Source organism: Mustela lutreola, chromosome 8, assembly GCF_030435805.1.
Source record: "Mustela lutreola isolate mMusLut2 chromosome 8, mMusLut2.pri, whole genome shotgun sequence".
NCBI lineage: Eukaryota > Metazoa > Chordata > Mammalia > Carnivora > Mustelidae > Mustela > Mustela lutreola.
This window is the reverse complement of record NC_081297.1, coordinates 143,669,264-143,686,686: the sequence shown is the minus strand read 5'-3', so window position 1 is coordinate 143,686,686 and position 17,423 is coordinate 143,669,264.

Here is a 17,423-nt window from a genome sequence, read left to right as displayed (position 1 = left end):
AGAGATGGCCCAAGCAGCAGGCACGAGGGAGTGGGGGCAATGAGATGGGAAAGGAGAAAAAGCCGACCTACGGGTTCATTAGTAAGGTCGCTGCTGTGGGCGGGAGCTTGAGTTTACCAGGATCCTTGAAAAGTGCACAGACTGTTTCCAGATTTATCTGCCTGAAGCATGGGAGGCAGGAACGCTTATCCAGTTACCCTGTCCCCCCCTGGTTGAAGGTTGCCTCTCGTATGTCAACTCTGCGCTTCTGGGCATGTGGGTAAAGCAGGCTCCTATAGCATCAAGCATTAATGGGGCAGAGAGCCAAGAGTTGTGCATCTCACACTCTAGGCAAGAAGCAAGTAAATCTTGTGCTGGAACCAAAAGGACTCCAACAGCATTGAAATCCAGGGTAGAAGGCCAACAGGTCTGAGGTATGCACTAGAGGCAAGACACTATACGCACAGGATCAGCTGAGCTCACATACGACCATCCACTGCAGTTGGAAGTGAAGTCAGAGGTGGCCGGGGGAAATGCGATGTGAGTTACCAGAAGCATCCAATTTTATATTTTTATAGGCTACTGCAGTAATCCAGTGGGAAGAAGATGGTGTCTCAGATCAGGAAGGTGGAGATAGGGGAGAAATGGTGGGCTTCTGTACCTTATGTAGAAGCCCAGAGGATTTGCTGAAGAATTGGATGAGACATGTGTGAGAGAAGGAGGCGTTGGGGTGATGCCCAGCTTTGGGGCCCAAACAGTTGGAGGAATGCAGCTGTCATTTACTGAGATAAGGAAGCCTTTGGGAAAGAAGATTTGGAGGAGAAACTAAGAATTCTGTTTTAGATCCATTATTCAAAATGCCTATTAACATCTGAGTGGAAAAGTTGGGTTGTAGTCAGATCGGAGTCAGAAGTTCAAGGGAGAGGTCATGCCTGGAGATATAACGTTAGACTGTTGACTCTGGATGAGCTCACTCAGGGAGTGCGGGTGAGTACAGAAGAGTTGTGAGGACTTGACCCTGATACATTCCAAAGCTTACTGGGTTGGGAAAATGAGCATCATGACCCGCTCTTTCCTCTTCTTCCACCTGCCATGGTCTTCCCACCTCCATCCTTCTATCCAACCATCCATCCATCCATCTATCCATCCATCCATCTAATAAGTCATCCCATCCAACAAATCATTCTTTTTTTTTTTTTTTTAAAGATTTGCTTATTTGTTTGACAGACAGAGATCCCAAGTAGGCAGAGAGGCAGGCAGAGAGAGAGAGGGAGGAGGCAGCTCCCCACTGAGCAGAGAGCCTGATGTGGGGCTCGATCCCTGGACCCTGGGATCATGACCTGAGCCGAAGGCAGAGGCTTTAACCCACTGAGCCACCCAGGTGCCCCCAACAAATCATTCTTGAGCTCCTGCTACATAGCAGGCACTGTCCATACAGTAAACAAAAACAAACAGGTGCCTGGTATCAATGAGTTCAATTTAAGTGAGGAGAGGCAGATAATAACGAGCAAGCTAGTAAGTAAACAAGATGTCCTTTTCATGGTTGAGATCCAGATGAGTCCAGGTAACTTCATCATGAAGGGATTAAAGTGTTTGTAAAAAGGCCTGGCTCCAAAATTATACCACCCCCTCCCTCCATCTGCGCTAGCGGAATGACTCGGCCTGATTGGAGGATTTTAAACCATGACCAAACAGCAAGGGCAGGTTTGTATCTTTCCAGCTTTCGCACGCTGGGGTGGGGGTGTTTTTGAACACTGAGCTGGTCAACCACAGTGGCAGCCACGCAGGCTGATTACTCATTGTGGTAGGTGTCGCCACGGGAATGAACGGGGTGCTGGGAGTGACGGGTTCTTCAGGGACTAAGGTCCTTTAGAGAGGAGAGTTTAGGGTGACCTCTTTGAGGAGGCATGCCGGTGGAATCCTGAGCATCCATTCATCACAAACGATTGAACAAGTCACAGCAATCTCCTTCCTCTTGCCAGTGACCATTTCAGGAGTGAGCCTGTCTACTGGCTGCCCGTGTGCACCCTTCAAACCCTTTTGGCCACGCGTAATTTATTTTCCATCCGTTGCTTCAGTGACCCGCCCTGCGTGGTCCCTGACCGTCTTCATGTACAAATAACAGGTACAGGTGTGACTCGATGCTGCTGTGTCTCAGGCCCGCACTGTGTGCCTTTGACTCTCCTTCCTGGATCCTCTCCACTGCTTTTATAACTTAGAATATGGGGACCCATGAAAGTGCCTGTGCGTGAACAACCAGAAGTGTAGGGAGAGTTAACACTCCTTAGGGTGAACCTTTAACCAATGGAGGGTGGAGATGGAGGCCACAGAAAGATGCTTTTCTCCTTCCCTCCCAGGACATGTGGTCCCTAGACACATTTCATATGGCTTCTCAGCAGTCCTGTGGGATAGGGTAACGGGTCCCTTGTAGTTGTCGCCAACTCCCCATTCTTACATGGTGCTCCCTGCTCCTCTGCTGTGCTCCTCTGTCCTCGCTTCTGAGTCCTAGAATCACATTTTCTAGTCAAACATCTGAGCTAATACTTTGACTCTGGCTCTGTGTTCTGAGAACCCAAGGCTAAGGCATGTGGCCCGTTCCTGCCCACGGTAAAGGGGAGGAGTGTCGCGGTGGGAGGCACTTGGCAAAGTTTGCCTTCTTCTTACAAAGAGGACACAGGAAGAGAGGATCCGCTGTGCCTCCTCTGACCTCTGCTGTGCCTGGACATGACACCTGGAGCACCTGCAGCCGTTTCTAGTACTTGGAGCCGTTGAAAGAATCTTCATTGATTGAATGAATCAGGGCATCAGGAAAATCCAGAACAAACTCACATAGGGAAGTGGAGGAGCATTTAATAAAGGGACTGTTTTCCAAGGTTACAGGAAAGGAGAAAGGACGGTGGAGGAGTGTCCCAGGGAAGCAGCAGCAGGAAGCCATGACCACTCTTCAGCCCGGAGGCCAAGGGGCAGGGAGCAGTTGTGAGTGAGAGCTGCCTCGGTAGCTGTGGCCTTCCGTCAAAGAGGCCACCAACCCATAGCAGCTGGGTAAAGAAGGAGCCAGAGGAAGAACTAACCTGACCTCCCTGATCTCGGCCTGTGGAGGCCCAGGGAGGGGTGGTTAAGTGTGGAGAGTGGCTTTGAAGGGGCATATAGAATGTCAGCCCTCTGACCCAGGGAGAGGGATCTGAGCTGAGACAAGGTATTTAATATACATCATTTTGTTATTAATCCTTGAAACGACTAGGTATTTAATTCTCTTCCTTGGATAGATAAAGATATGGAGTTCCACAGGTGAGGTTTTCTGGCAGACTCTGGGATGGAGAGAGGGTGTAAATTGTTCACTGCGAGATGACCCTTGGGGAGCGAGAAAGGAGGGGGGGACACAGCTTGTGAGGCAGGCCTGACATGGGCTGGACAGCCCTGTGGAAGCTCCGGGACCAGCAGGCCCACATTAGGTGGAAGCGGCAGGGCCCTTGCTCGCCACCCCGCCCAGCTGAGTGGCCAGGAGTCGCTCAAAGAAGAGTGTGAACCCCACTGGAAAGCTGAGGCTGACCCCAAAGGGGCCAAGTACCGTCAGCTGAACCATACTCCTCTCCTCATCCCTGTGCTCAGTTGGGCATGAAGCAAGTGAGAGCATCCAGGCTCATTCCACAGGCCACAGCTTGCCCCAAAGCCAGGGGCTGGGATTCAGAGCTTTCCAGTCAAGAGCCCTGAAACCCCCAGATAAGGCCACGCTGAACAGATTTTTCAACCTACTCCCCTCTCAGGCATCCGGCTCTGAGCTAGTGCTCAGCCTTGCCTAAGCATAGTCATGAAGAAGGTCAAGTCTACCTCTAATGATAAAGCCTTTCTTCTCTCATCCACATGTCGCCAGTCACCATGCCCTATCCAGGACACCCCAAGCGTTTGGTGTACCTCCCTGACCCCCCAGTGCGGATATCCCCTGTCCTGTACTTTTTCAGGTCGTGGCTGCCATCTGCATGTTTTGGAGGCTTACTGGGGTCACTGCACAGGATTCCACTTGCCCCCCTCACTCCTGCCTTGCCTCTTCCTCTGTCCTCTCCACCACACAGCAGGAGTATTCTTGCTGAGATGTAAATTTCATCACTCTACTCCACTGTTGAAAACACATTAGTGGCTCCCAATTGCTTTCAAAATAAAGTTAACCCCCTAACAGAAAGTAATGGATGTGACATTTTGCCGGCAGGGGTGTGGGGGGGCAGCCACCAGGATTGACAGCACAGTCCCTGACCCAATTCCCAAGCCTGAGTCAGTCCCTGACCCAGACCCTTGGAAGAAGTGGAAGCTGGCATGGGTACTCCCAAGAGGGGATGCTACAGTAACACGACGAGTCACAGGACAACTATGGGCTTTGAGTCTTCTCCAGATTTCCCCAGAGGGATCTGGAACCATCTACCAGTCTGTAGGCTGTGCAGAATGAAAAAATTAATACTCAGACCTTTCGGTGCTCATCAGCCTCTGGGTTAATACTAAATCCTGGGGACCCAGAACGCCACTGGCCTTTCCTGGCCAGAGGGGAAGTTGAGGTGCGTCAAGTAACAGGTGGAGTTTGACTACAAAGACTTCCCAATTAATGACCTTAATTATGTAGCCAGAATAGATACTCCGGCCATTTGGCAGAATTACAGTATTGGCTCTCGGATTGGCAGAGGGAGGGATTTGATGATGAGAGAAGTCAAATGGAAATCCCTCCTCACCAAGTGATAAGCCAAAAGCAGTAGTGCCCCACTTGGAGAATTGAGATTAATAATGTCATCGAGGCCTTTAAAGATGCAGGGGTCGTGGTTTTGTCGTGCACCCACTTTACTCTCAGTTTGGCCAGTGAAGGAGCAGATGGGCCTTGGAGAGTGACAGTGGATTACCATAAACTTAATTACAGGGTGACTCCAACCGCAGCTGCCACTTCAGATGTGGGATCACTGCCGGAGAAGAGAAACACGGTCCCGACACCTGGTGCGCAGTGATTGATCTGGCAAGTGCTTTTTTCTCTATTCCAAAAGACAGAAACTATCAGAATCCCGTTTTATTTGACAGGATCCTCAGTGAACGGTCACCGTCCTGCCTCAGGGCTTCATTGTCTGTCCGTCTCTGTCTCTCTCTCCTTTTTTAAGATTTTACCTTTTTTGGTTTTTTGTTTTGTTTTACCTTTTTTGGTTTTTTTAAAGGTTTTATATATTTTATTTATTTGAGAGAGAGAGCAGAAACAGGGGGAGTAGCAGAGGGAGAAGGAGAAACAGACTCATGCTGAGTGGGAAGCTGGACGTGTGGCTTGATCCCAGGACCCTGAGATCATGACCTGAGCCAAAGTCAGACGCTTAACCGAATGAGCCACCCACGTGGCCCTAAGATTTTAGTTTAAAGTGATCTCTACATCCCATGTGGGGCCTGAATTTACAAGCCCAAGATCAAGAGTCATATGCTTTACTGACTGAGCCCGCCAGGTGCCCCTCTGTTATCTCTTTTGACCACCCCAATTCTCAGACTTTGAACACTTCGTCATTACCCAGGACATTATGCAAAAGTTTGGGGGTCCAGTGTTCTGAACATGTCATGATTTTTCCTCCAAAGTAAAGAACAGTTTACCTGACATCCATTACCATCAAAGAGGGGCCCCCAGAGACACAGAGTTGGAAAAGGACAGATTCCCCGGAGGAGAGGGAGCAGAGTGGTCCTAGGATAACAAAACCAGTGGTTGGACCCCTGTCGGACTGGTTTGCCTTGAGAACAGGTACTGTGATTCTTACCCTAGAGTCAGACACAGCTTCCATGTCAGTCAATGGATTCCAAGTGCACCCCAAGTCTCCTGCCCTGAACTGATGCCCCCCCATTTAGACATTTACATTGTACCCTGCACTTTTCTTTCATAGCACTCATCCCAACTGCAATCGTACATTTATTTGTGTTGTTAATTATTAACTGTCTTCCACTCACTAGATTATAATTTCCATGAAGGCAGAGCCCATGTCTGTCTTATTCCTCCCTGCAGCTCACAATGCCAGGCACATAGTAGATACTCAATAATGTTGGATGAATAAATGGCTAATAGAGGAGTATATGGGGAATCCCGGAGAATGGAGGTGGGCAGAGGCGAGGCGAGCACAGGCACTTCTGGCCATGCTCCCCTGCTCCAAGGCTTGCGTTCAGCCACGTGCTTCATGGCCAACCAGGCAGCAGTGGTCACGCCTGTGACCAGGCAGTGGGCATCTCTCCACTGTGAGGTAACCCAGAGGCGGCAGTTAGTCTCTTTCTGATTGTAAGAAAGACAAAGAAGATCGCCTATAGAGAGATTCACCCTAAGGATCCGTGGAAATCACAAGGGAGCAAGAGAAAGGAACTGGAGTAAAAATTCTTGCATGAGACTCGGACATGTCTACATCATGGAGGAACCTTGAAGACATTATCCTAAGTAAAATAACCAGACACAAAAGGACAAATAATGTATGATCCCACTTGTGAGAGGTACCCAGGGTAGTCAGATTCATAGAGACAGAAAGTATAATGGAATTTTCCAGGGGCTGGGAGGGTGGAGAATGGGAAGTTGCTGTTCAATGGAGATAGAGCGTTAGACTGGGATAACAGGGGGAAAAATAATCCTGTAGATGGACGGTGGTAATGGTTGCATAACAATGTAGTTGTATTTAATACCACTGAATGCTTTTGAAAACAGTTAAAGTAAAATTTACATTATGTAGGTTTTACCACAATTTAAAAATATGTTAAACAGTTGAAAGAAAAAAAGGGTGTTGCATGCCGTAAATCAGTTCAAGAGTTTTTATAGGATTTCAAAAGCCTTCTACAAATCATAGTCTCATTAAGTTGCAGAGCTGTTGCATGTTCAATGAAATATTTCTTCTTTTTTTTAAAGATTAATTTATTTATGAGAGAGAGGGAGAGCGCACAAGTGGGAGGGGGCAGAGGAAGAGGGAGATAGAATCCTAAGTAAAGTCCCTGCTGAGCGGGGAGCAGGACGCAGGGCGCGATCTCGTGACCCCGAGATCACGACCTGAACCAAAATCAAGGGTCAGACACTTAGTCGACTGCACCACCCAGGCACCCTAAATATTTTTTCTTTCTTCCTTTCTTTCTTTCTTTTTTTTTTTTTAAGATTTTGTTTATTTATTTGACAGACAGAGATCATAAGAAGGCAGAAAGGCAGGCGGCAGGAGTGGGGGCGGGGTGAAGCAGGCTCCCCGCTGATCAGAGAGCCCGATGCAATGCGGTGCTCAGTCCCAGGACCCTGAGATCATGACCCGAGCCAAAGGCAGAGCCTCAACCCACTGAGCCAACCAGGCGTCCCTAAATATTTTTTCTTAATAGAACATGTAAAAGCTAGAAACAATACCAGTACTTTGGGCCCCAGAGATTCTAAGACATCAGGCCACATGGAGGCCTGGGGGTGGCAATGTAATATCTTTGGAAGAACAGGTCTTCTTGTGGGCACCCAGCCCTTGTGCTATCCAAAAGAGAATCTAATGTTTTTTTTCTTTATCGAGTATTAAGACACCAAGTCACCTCAGAACACAGGCTTAGATCTGAGGTGTCTGTGACCAGGAGCAAAAACTTGGCTCATCTGTCAGAGCCATAAGAGTTGCACAACTGCGTTACAAAGGACTGTTTAAGGCCTACCTTCCTTAAAAAAGGGCTATGTGATATTTGACATGTGCCAAGACAATTCAGTGAGGGACAGGGTAGCCTTTTCATCAAATAACACTGGGACGGGGCGCGTGGGTTGCTCAGTGGGTTAAGCCTCTGCCTTCGGCTCGGGTCATGGTCTCAGGGTTCTAGGATTGAGCCCCACATGGGGCTCTCTGCTCGGCAGGGAGCCTGCTTCCCCCTCTCTCTGCCTGACTCTCTGCCTACTTGTGATCTCTCTCTCTCTCTCAAATAAATAAAATCTTAAAAAAAAAAATGACACTGGGACAACTGGATAGCCACACACACACACACACACAGAAGTTGGACCCTTACCATATACAAAGATTAACTCAAAATGGATCATAGACCTAGTAGAAAGAACTAAAACTATAAAGCTCTTAGAAGAAAATGTAGGGGTAAATCTTTATGACCTTGGGTGAGACAAAGCCTTCTCAGATATGACATCAAAAGCAAAACAGAAGAAAAAATAGATAAATTAGACTTCAGCAGAATTTAAGACGTTGGTGCTTCAGAGGATGCTATCAAGAAGGTGAAAGGGAGGGGTGCCTGGGTGGCTCAGTAGGTTAAAGCCTCTGCCTTCGGCTCAGGCCCTGATCCCAGGGTCCTGGGACCGAGCCCCACATCGGGTTCTCTGCTCAGCAGGGAGCCTGCTTCCCCCTCTCTCTCTGCCTGCCTCTCTGCCTACTTGTGATCTGTCTATCAGATAAATAAAATCTTAAAAAAAAAAAAAAAAGAATGTGAAAGGGAAAACCACAGAATGGGAGACAAATTTTTGCAAATCTTCTATCTGATAGGGGAATCGAATTTAGGTTATAAGAACTCCTACAGGGACGCCTAGGTGGCTCAGTCAGTTAAGTGTCTGCCTTTGGCTCAGGCCATGATCCCAGGGTCCTGGGATTGAGTCCCACATCGGGCTTCCTCCTCAGTGGGGAGCCTGCTTCTCCCTCTGCCTCCTCCGCCTGCTGCTCCCCCTGCTTGTGCTCTCTCTCTGACAAATAAATAGTAAAATCTTAAAAAAAGAAAAAGAACTCCTACAACTGGGGTGCCTGGTTGGCTCAGTCGGTTGAGCAACCGACTCTCTGTTTCAGCTCGGATCCTGATCTCAGGGTCATAAGATTGAGCCCCATATCACACTCCATGCTTGGTGTGGAGTCTGCTTGGGTCTCTCTCCCTCTCCTTCTGCCCCTTCCCCCTGTGCACATGCTCTCTCTCTCCCTCTCTCAAATAAATAAATAAATAAATAAATAAATAAGGATGAGAGATAATAAGTGTTGGCAAGAATGTGGATACATCGAAATCCTCATACATTATTGGTGGAAATACGAAATAGCACAGGAAACAGTTTAGCATTTCTTTAAAATGTTAAACATAGAATTACTATGTGACCCAGCAGTTCCACTCCTGGGTCTATACCCAAGAGAAATGAAAACATATTCATAGAAAAAACTGTACATAAATGTTCATGACAACATTATTATAATAGCCCAAAATTAGAAACAACCTAAATGTCCGTAAACTGATTAGATAAATAAAATGGGGTATATCCATACAACAGATTATTCAGGCATCAAAAAGAACGAAGTAATGGGGCACCTGGGTGGCTCAGTTGGTTCAGGGTCCCACTGTTGATTTCAGCTCAGGTCGTGATCTCAGGGTTGTGATCTCAGGGTTGTGACATTGAGCTCCGCATCAGGCTCCGTGCTCAGCGAGGAGCCTGCTTGTCCCTCTCTTTCCCCCTGCTGGCGCACTCTGTCTCCAATAAATAAGTAAATAAAAACTTAAAAAAAAAAAAAAAGTACTGATTTATGCTACAACATGAATAAACCTTGAAATTGTTATGCAAAATGAAAGAAGCCGGTCAGAAAGCCTATACATCTTAGGACTCTATCAGTGTGCAATGCCCAGAATGGGCAAATCTCTAGAGATACAAAGTCGATTATTAGTGATTGCCTAGGGAGAGGTGACAGGTGAAGGTGGGGGAAAGATGGTGAGGACCAATGGGTAGGAGTCCTTTTCTAAGGTGATAGAAGTACTCTCCAATTAGTTGTGGTGATATTTGCACCACTGAATATTCTAAAAATTATTGGGGGGTACCTGGCTGGCTCAGCCAGTGCAGCCTGTCACACTTGATCTCAGGGTCATGAGTTCAGGCCCCACACACTGGGCGTAGAGCTTACTTCAAAAAATAACTAACTAATGGGGCGCCTGGGTGATTCAGTCGGTCAAGCATCCAACTCTTGATCTCTGCGCTGTCTCTGGTATTATGAGTTCAGGCGCCATGTTGGGCTCCATGCTGCACATGTAGCCTACTAAAAAAAACTTTTTTTAATTAAAAAAAACCCTAACTAACTACATATTGAACTGTACCCTTGAAAAGGATGTGTTTTATGGAATGTAAATTCTATCTCAAAAATCTGATTTTAAAAAGGTGGGGGGTCAGGTGTAGGAAGCCCTGAGAAATACACAGCGGCCTCTCCTGTCCTCGGGGAATAGGTCTGTTCCTTGTCGTTGTGCCCTGTCTCCCGGGAACCTCACCCAGTTGCATCTGGCCAACCATTTAGAGGAGGGGAATGCTGGCAACTGCCTCCAAGGCTCTGTGCTGAAAGGGACTTTCTGGGAAGGCCTCTGACATGGGAACTGCTGTGTGAAGTTGGGTCACGGCTGGTTCTGCTGACAATGCAGGAGTCAGTGATTTGGGTGAGTTTCCACTTTGGCTCTGCGGCTTCCATGCTGTGCCATCCAGTAAGTCCCCAACCTGCTCGGGGCCAAATGTAACTGTTAGAGTCAAATGGGCCGCATTTGACTCAAGATTCTCCTTGCAGGGGATTGTACTGATACGTTTTTTTGAGGCAAAAATGAGAGCAGCTAACATTTAAACAGTTATTTGTGTTTTTTTTTCTTTTATTTGTTTTTAACACACATGCCTTCTCTTTGTTAATCCAGTGGAACAGATGTGATCCCCGGTGACAGATGTGGAAACAGAGGCTCAGAGAGTTGGGTGACTTTCCCAGAGCCTTCCAGCCGGCACAGCGGAGTTGGGCCCCAAGCCTTAGGCCCTCTGCTCTTCGGACTCCAAATTCTCCGCTCCTTCCTCTCCACGGCACTCCCTTGTGATGACACATTTTTTCTACTTCCAGAAGGCCGTTGAGAAAACAACTTGGCTTTCATTCCTTGGAGGTGGTCCCTCCCTGGCCAGCCTCCCCACTCAGGTCTAAACCATCTGGGTCCTGAAGTCCCCCAACTGAACGGGGCTGGGCTGACTTGCCCCATGACAGTGAGGACGGAGGTGGGGATAGAATGAGAATTCCGTTCTTTTTTCTTTTTCTTTTTTTAAAATAGGTTTTATTTATTTATTTGACTGAGAAAGCACAAGTAGGCAGAGCAGCAGGCGAGGGAGCAATACGGGGTCCTTTCCAGGACCCTGAGACCATGAGCTGAGCTGAAGGCAGATGCCCAACCAACCGAGCCACCCAGGCACCCCTAGAATCCATTTCTTTTTAGAAGAACTTTAATCCTTAATTTTTTCTTGTGGCCCACAGGACCCTTCATGATCTGGCCTTTGCCCACCTATCAGGCCTCACCCCCCACCACCTCCTATTTCCACTCTATGCCCAGGGTCTTATTCAAGGATCTCAGTGTTTCCAGAAAGCACTGCACGCTCCCACAACTTCTGCACACACTGACCTTCTGCTCCCTACCTTGTCCTCCACCCGACATCCAGCCTGGCACTCAGTGGAGCTGGAGGTGCCCTCCCAGGTCGCTCTTCAGGCCTGTGCACCGACCCACCCCCGACCCCAGCTGCGATGAGTGTTGGCTCCAAGGACTCACAGCTACCCCAGCTGTCCCTATGGGTGGAGAATTGTTCTTGGCCGACAGGAGCCTCCTTGCCCAGGAGGTTACGACCCCCATAAGCCAGCAGCCAAAGCCTGGAGCAGGAAAGGGAAGGGGAACCACTCCACCCCGAAGCTGTGTCCAGAGCCCAGCACCCTTAGCCCTCCGGACCAGGCCAAGATTGGCATGACCCGAAACTTCCCGCTTGGCGGCTCGTCCCTCACTGCCCTGCTAGCTCCTCCCTCAAGGGTATCTTCCTTCCAGAAAACCCTCTAATCACATTCCATTGTAATTAAGGATTTCCTCATTGTCTCCCGGACTAGACTCTGCACCTCCTGACAGCTGGAATAATGTCCTTTTTACTTTTGTGTCCACACTGCCTGGTGGGGGACCGGGCAGAGCGCAGGTGCTCCATGGAACTCGGTCTGGCTTCTGAGCGGTTGTAAATAGCTCAGCAGGAGCCTCGCCACCTCCCTGCCTCCTTGCCTCTCCCTCTCTCCTCATTTCCTCACCCCTGGGCTGCCCTCCTAGCTGGGTGTCCTGGCTCTATTCCTCCCGTACTCCCCACATGACAAGGAGATAGACTCCCTCTGTCCTGCTTCTGGTAGCTCAGGTTTGGAACAGAGCCGGGCAGAGCCAGAGGGGAGTCTGGAGGGGAGTCTGAAAGAAATGGCCGTGTCAGCCACAGGGCAACCCTCCCTGGCAGAAGTAGTGGCAGAGAGGGGCAGCGGCAGCTCGGAGCTCACCCCCCGGGGGACCGGGCAGCGAGAAACCCGTGGCCAAAAGCACCCACAGCACCACAGTGGGCGGCCTTTTCTGATCGCTGCTCTTGACTTTCCCCTCACGATTTCTTCCTGCTCGTCTTAACTTCATAAATGCTCCGGGAACCTCGGTGTTCTCACTCTTTCTCATTCACTCCCACCCACTCGTGGCATCAGCCCACGTCACCGGAGGAACGTCTTGCCTCAAAGGCTCATTAACTTTCCAGGCAGCATCCAGCTCACGTAGGAGCTGAGTCAGGGCATCTCGGCTGGCGCAGGAGGGAGTCTGCACTCGGCTGACTCAGATGCCCCGGCGGGTCCTAGCGGAGGCCGTCTCCGGCCACACACAGCAGCCAGAGGGCCAGGCCCCATTGCTCTGGGGAGAGGCTCACCGGAGGCCAGGCACTGGGTTAGCGCTCACAGCTAATCTCACCTAATTCCCCGCAGTCCACCTACAAATCACATCTACTGTTTTCATTGTCCCACGTCCATTCTCCTTCGCCTGCTCTCTGGAGAACCCAGCAGCGCCCACTCCGGGCTCTCAGCAAGGCTCCTTAGAGCAGGTGTGTAGCCACCACGCTCATTGTTCCAGGGCTGGCCATGTGACTGTCAGAGCCCAGGAGAGGCCTTGAGACTCAGGTCAAAACGTCTGGGATGGAGAGAGGCCGGGCTGATTCAGTCGCCGAGCGTGGGACTCTTGATCTTGGGGTGGTGAGTTTAAGCCCCAGTTGGGTGTAGAGCTTATTTTTAAAACAATGAAAAAAAAAATTCTGGGATGAACACACTCCTTCTTTTTAACTGAACTCTAAGCCCGAGAGGATGTAGGGACCAGAGCTGCTGGTTCTGGCTTGATACCCGTGCAACCCAAGACCATATTGTAGAAGAGAGAGAAATGGTGAGAAAACCGAGTCCTGATGATCTCCTGCTGTCCTGAATCCAGCCATACCTGAAGCTGGAATAATGGGACTTTTCAGCTTCTGTGGATCAGGATAGCCCTTTGTTCAAGTCAGTCTGGGTTGAGCTGTTTGCCAAGTTGCCACTAATCCCTACTAATATTTATTACCACATCTAACTAATTCCAAGACATACCCCTCCCCACCCCATTTTAACATCTCTGATGCTAAGAGTGTGTCTTAGGATCACTGGAAACATCCTGATGGAGCTGTCATTGTTCGCAAATTTGAGACACTGAGTGCAGCTGCTCATAGCGTTTCCACCCCAGCTGAGTTAAATGCACTGTTGGTACAGCGCGTACTGAATTCCGTGCTGTTTCAAATGTCTTCAGAAAGAATCGTGTTGTGATTTAATATTCAGATGAAAGGGGAGTATGTGAAGCAAAAGGCAGGGATATGGGAGCAACAGGGAGTGAAATTGATATAAGTGAAACCTAGCTTTCTCTTTGGAGGAGAGATTGCTCTCTTCTTCCAAAGCAACAGGTGACCTGACACAGGAAGGCGAACCTGGACCAGACGTTGTGTTACATCTTGTTCCTAAGACAAGGGTGAAAAGATTGGCTCAGTCTTTTGCATGGCAGCAAGCACTGCCGCTGAAGGCAGGTAGAACTGCAAATCCCAGCAAAACGACGAGAGGAATTTCCAAGCAACAACTTGCTGTGACCGGTTCATGGCCTGTCCCAAGACTGTGGGTCAGAGGTGTTGTCATAACCCAGTTGGTGTGTTTTCTTTCTTGGTGCATCTTATAACCACTGGGAGACATTCTCACTCCCAGGTTGCAAAAGTTCTGTTAAGGTCCCTGGCTCAAGGTCACATGTTCATTATCATCAGGCTTAGGCCACAGCTTTAAATTCTTTATTGTAATTCTCCATAGTGTGCGGAAATGGACAAAAGATGAGAAAGAGAACCACCTCTGGCCTGGGGCCTCTGGGAAGGAGGCAAGGTGCGTTGAGGGGTCCAGGCCCTGAGAAATCCAGGTCCTGACCCACACCAGAGTGCAGGGTGGCCCCCTCCAGAGCTGGGAGGGAGGGGACACTTGAGAGAGACCCTCTACTCTCCCTTGAGGTGTCCAAGAAAGCTGAGCCTCAAAGCAGGGCTGGGCCCGAAAATTAGTTACAAAAGGAATGTTATGCCTAATTTGCACATGACAAGATCGAAACTCAGGGACGCCCAGTAAATTACCTAAGATCACCCAGGTAGCAGGGCAGAGCCAAGCTTCGAAACCAGGCCTGTCCTTCCGCCCGGCTGCCCTGCCTCTCTCTACTGTGAGTTTCTTGTGAAGTTGCCTGTTTGGATACTGTTACCACGGTGTTCACCCGCAGGGAGCTGCTGCCCATGGCGGACTATGATCACTCAGTGTCTTTGCCGCTGCCGGTTTTTGCCACTCTCTACTTTTCTAAGACTTAGGGGCATTGGGGCATTGAGTATCCCTGTCCATTCAGGCAAGAAAAAAAATAACCAACTTAAGAATGAGTCGGTTGGGGCACCTGGGTGGCTCAAAACGTCTGACTTTTGATCTCAGCTACTGTCTTGATCTCAGGGTCACAAGTTCAAGTCTGGCAGCATGGAGCCTACTTGAAGAAGAAGAAGAAGAAGAAAAAGAAGAAGAAGGAGAAGGAGAAGAAGAAGAGTTGGTAGGACGGCAGCCCATACAGGTCTGTGAGGAATTTCTTCAGAGCATTGTTCTAGCGGGCTGGAACTTTGCTAGGGAGAGAAACCAGCAGAGCCTGTTCCACCAATGTCGAGAACAGACAGAACTCCCTAGAACTCCAGCTGATGGCCGGAGTCCTTATTTCTTCCCACATTGGAATTTGCCCCACTTTGGAGTGAACGCTGGCCTGGAGATCCTGCTTCTGTTTCTTCTCCAGCTTTGCTCCTTCTTGTCATTCCCGGGCTTTCTCCCTAAGTCTTCTCTTGCCACGGACAGCAAGACACCCCTGGCAGCGCTGAGCCTGCCTTGTCTTCAGAGCTTAGGAAGTTAGAGGAGAAGAGAGAGCATCTTACCCCAGTGACCACGGCAGAAGTCCCAGGGAGGCTGCCGACTGGCCTGGCTGGGTTAGGGCTCTGTCCCAGGGGTAGGGGGCTCTCTGGTCAGGATGGGATTGTGCGGTCTCCTTGCAGTAGAGAGGAGAGCTCAGACCCACTGCAGTCACATGGACTGAGATTTCTGAGGAATAGGTGTGGACTGTTTTCCAGAAGGATTCCTGGGCTGACAAAATACACCCACCTGATGTCATGGGCGCCACCTCCTGGCAACAGGGACACTGGTAGACTGAAGCACGGTCAGTCAGTCTTCTTCCACATGAGAAAACCTTTCTCTGCCCCATTCCTCCCACCCCATCCCCCACCCAGGGGAGCTCTCATGTGTATCACTGACCAGGACCGGGCAACTGCCCCTTTCCTAAACCAGCAACTGCAAGGACACCCTGGGACGTGACTGTTGTGAGCTTAGAACAAACATCCAGGGAATGGAGGGCTGGGAGCCAACCTGGAGGCCACTCCACCCTCCTCCCTGGAGGGAGAACATATAGATTAAGAGATTGAAGCATCAAAAACCTAAAATGCAAGGAGAGGAGAAGCAAAAGCATAAAATTTCTGTATGCTATCAAAGTACAGTGCTACCAGCTTAAATTGGGATGTTATAACTATAAAATATTTATGTAAGCCTCATGGTAACCGCAAAGGAAAAACCTGTAAGATACATAAAAGATTATCATGAAGGAATCAAGGTTTACTGCCACCCGAAGCCATTAAATCACAGAGGAAGTTAGCAGAAGAGGAAGAACAAAGGATGTATGGAAGGCTCAGAAATAAGTAACAAACGGCACTAGTAAGTTCACACACTTATGGATAATTACCAGTAATTAAAAATTGTTATAATTATCAAAATTTCATAATTCTATAATTATATATACCACATATAATTTTATATAATTCTATAATTACATAGATTATATTTATATCGATATATAGGTATCTATATATTATATATCATGTCTATGTAGATATTATACATATCTATAATAATAATTCCATAATTATCAAAATCATATCATTTTTCAATATAAGTGGATTAAATTCTCCAAAAGACATAGAATAGCTGAATGGATAAAAAAACAAGGTCCAGGGCGTGCCTAGGTGGCTCAGTTGGTTAAGCAACTGCCTTCTGCTCAGGTCATGATCCTGGAGTCTCTGGATTGAGGCCCCGCATCGGGGTCCCTGCTGGGCAGGGAGTCTGCTTCTCCTTCTGACTCTTCCCCTTTTCATGCTCTCTCTCTCTCATTCTCTCTCTCTCAAATAAATAAATAAAATCTTAAGAATAAAAAACAAAACAAGGTCCAAAACTAATTACAGGGAACCTCTTGTGGAGTAGGGGGTTTTGGCAGGGGGAGCTCTCACGCGCTACCACCTTTGTAGTCAGTTGCAGATGGACTTGACCTTGCATGGATTTGACCTTGCATGTGGTTACTACTTTACTACCCCAGCTGGAGAAAGTACAATTTCCTTATTCCCCCCCAACCTTATCTCCCCACACAGAACAGATCAGCCAATGAGAAGTTGCTACACTGTGAACCCCCCGTTTATTCCAATGGACATTTGGTTTAAAACAGTCTTCCCAATGTATCCCTTTCCCCCATAAGAAGCATTACCTCTCCTTTTGTTCTCCAGACTTGCCTACAGTTTTGCCACAGCTTGTTGGTCCATGATTACAATTCTCTTTTATTTCCCCCGAAGAAACACTTTTTAAAAAAAGATTTTATTTTATTTATTTGACAGAGAGAGATCACAAATAGGCAGAGCTGCAGGCAGGGTGGGGTGAGGGGAGAGGTGGTGGGAAGCAGGCTCCCTGCTGAGCAGAGAGCCTGATGCGGGGCTCGATCCCAGGACCCTGAGACCATGACCTGAGCTGAAGGCAGAGGCTTAACCCATTGAGCCACCCAGGTGCCCCTCGAAGGAACATTTTTCACTGGTAAAATAAATGGCAGTTTTTATTTTAAGGTTAACACAATGATATGCTGCCTACAAGAGACTTACTTCAGGTTTAAGGATTCATAGGGTTGCCTGGGTTGATCAGTCAGTTAAGCCTCCAACTCTTGATCTTGGGGCTGTGAGTTCAAGTCCTGTGTTAGGCTCTATGCTGGGTGCCTATAAAAAAAAAAAAGAACGCAAGTGCTGTGAGAGTGAAGAGATGAGAAAACCCATTTCCAAGCAAATGGTAACCAGA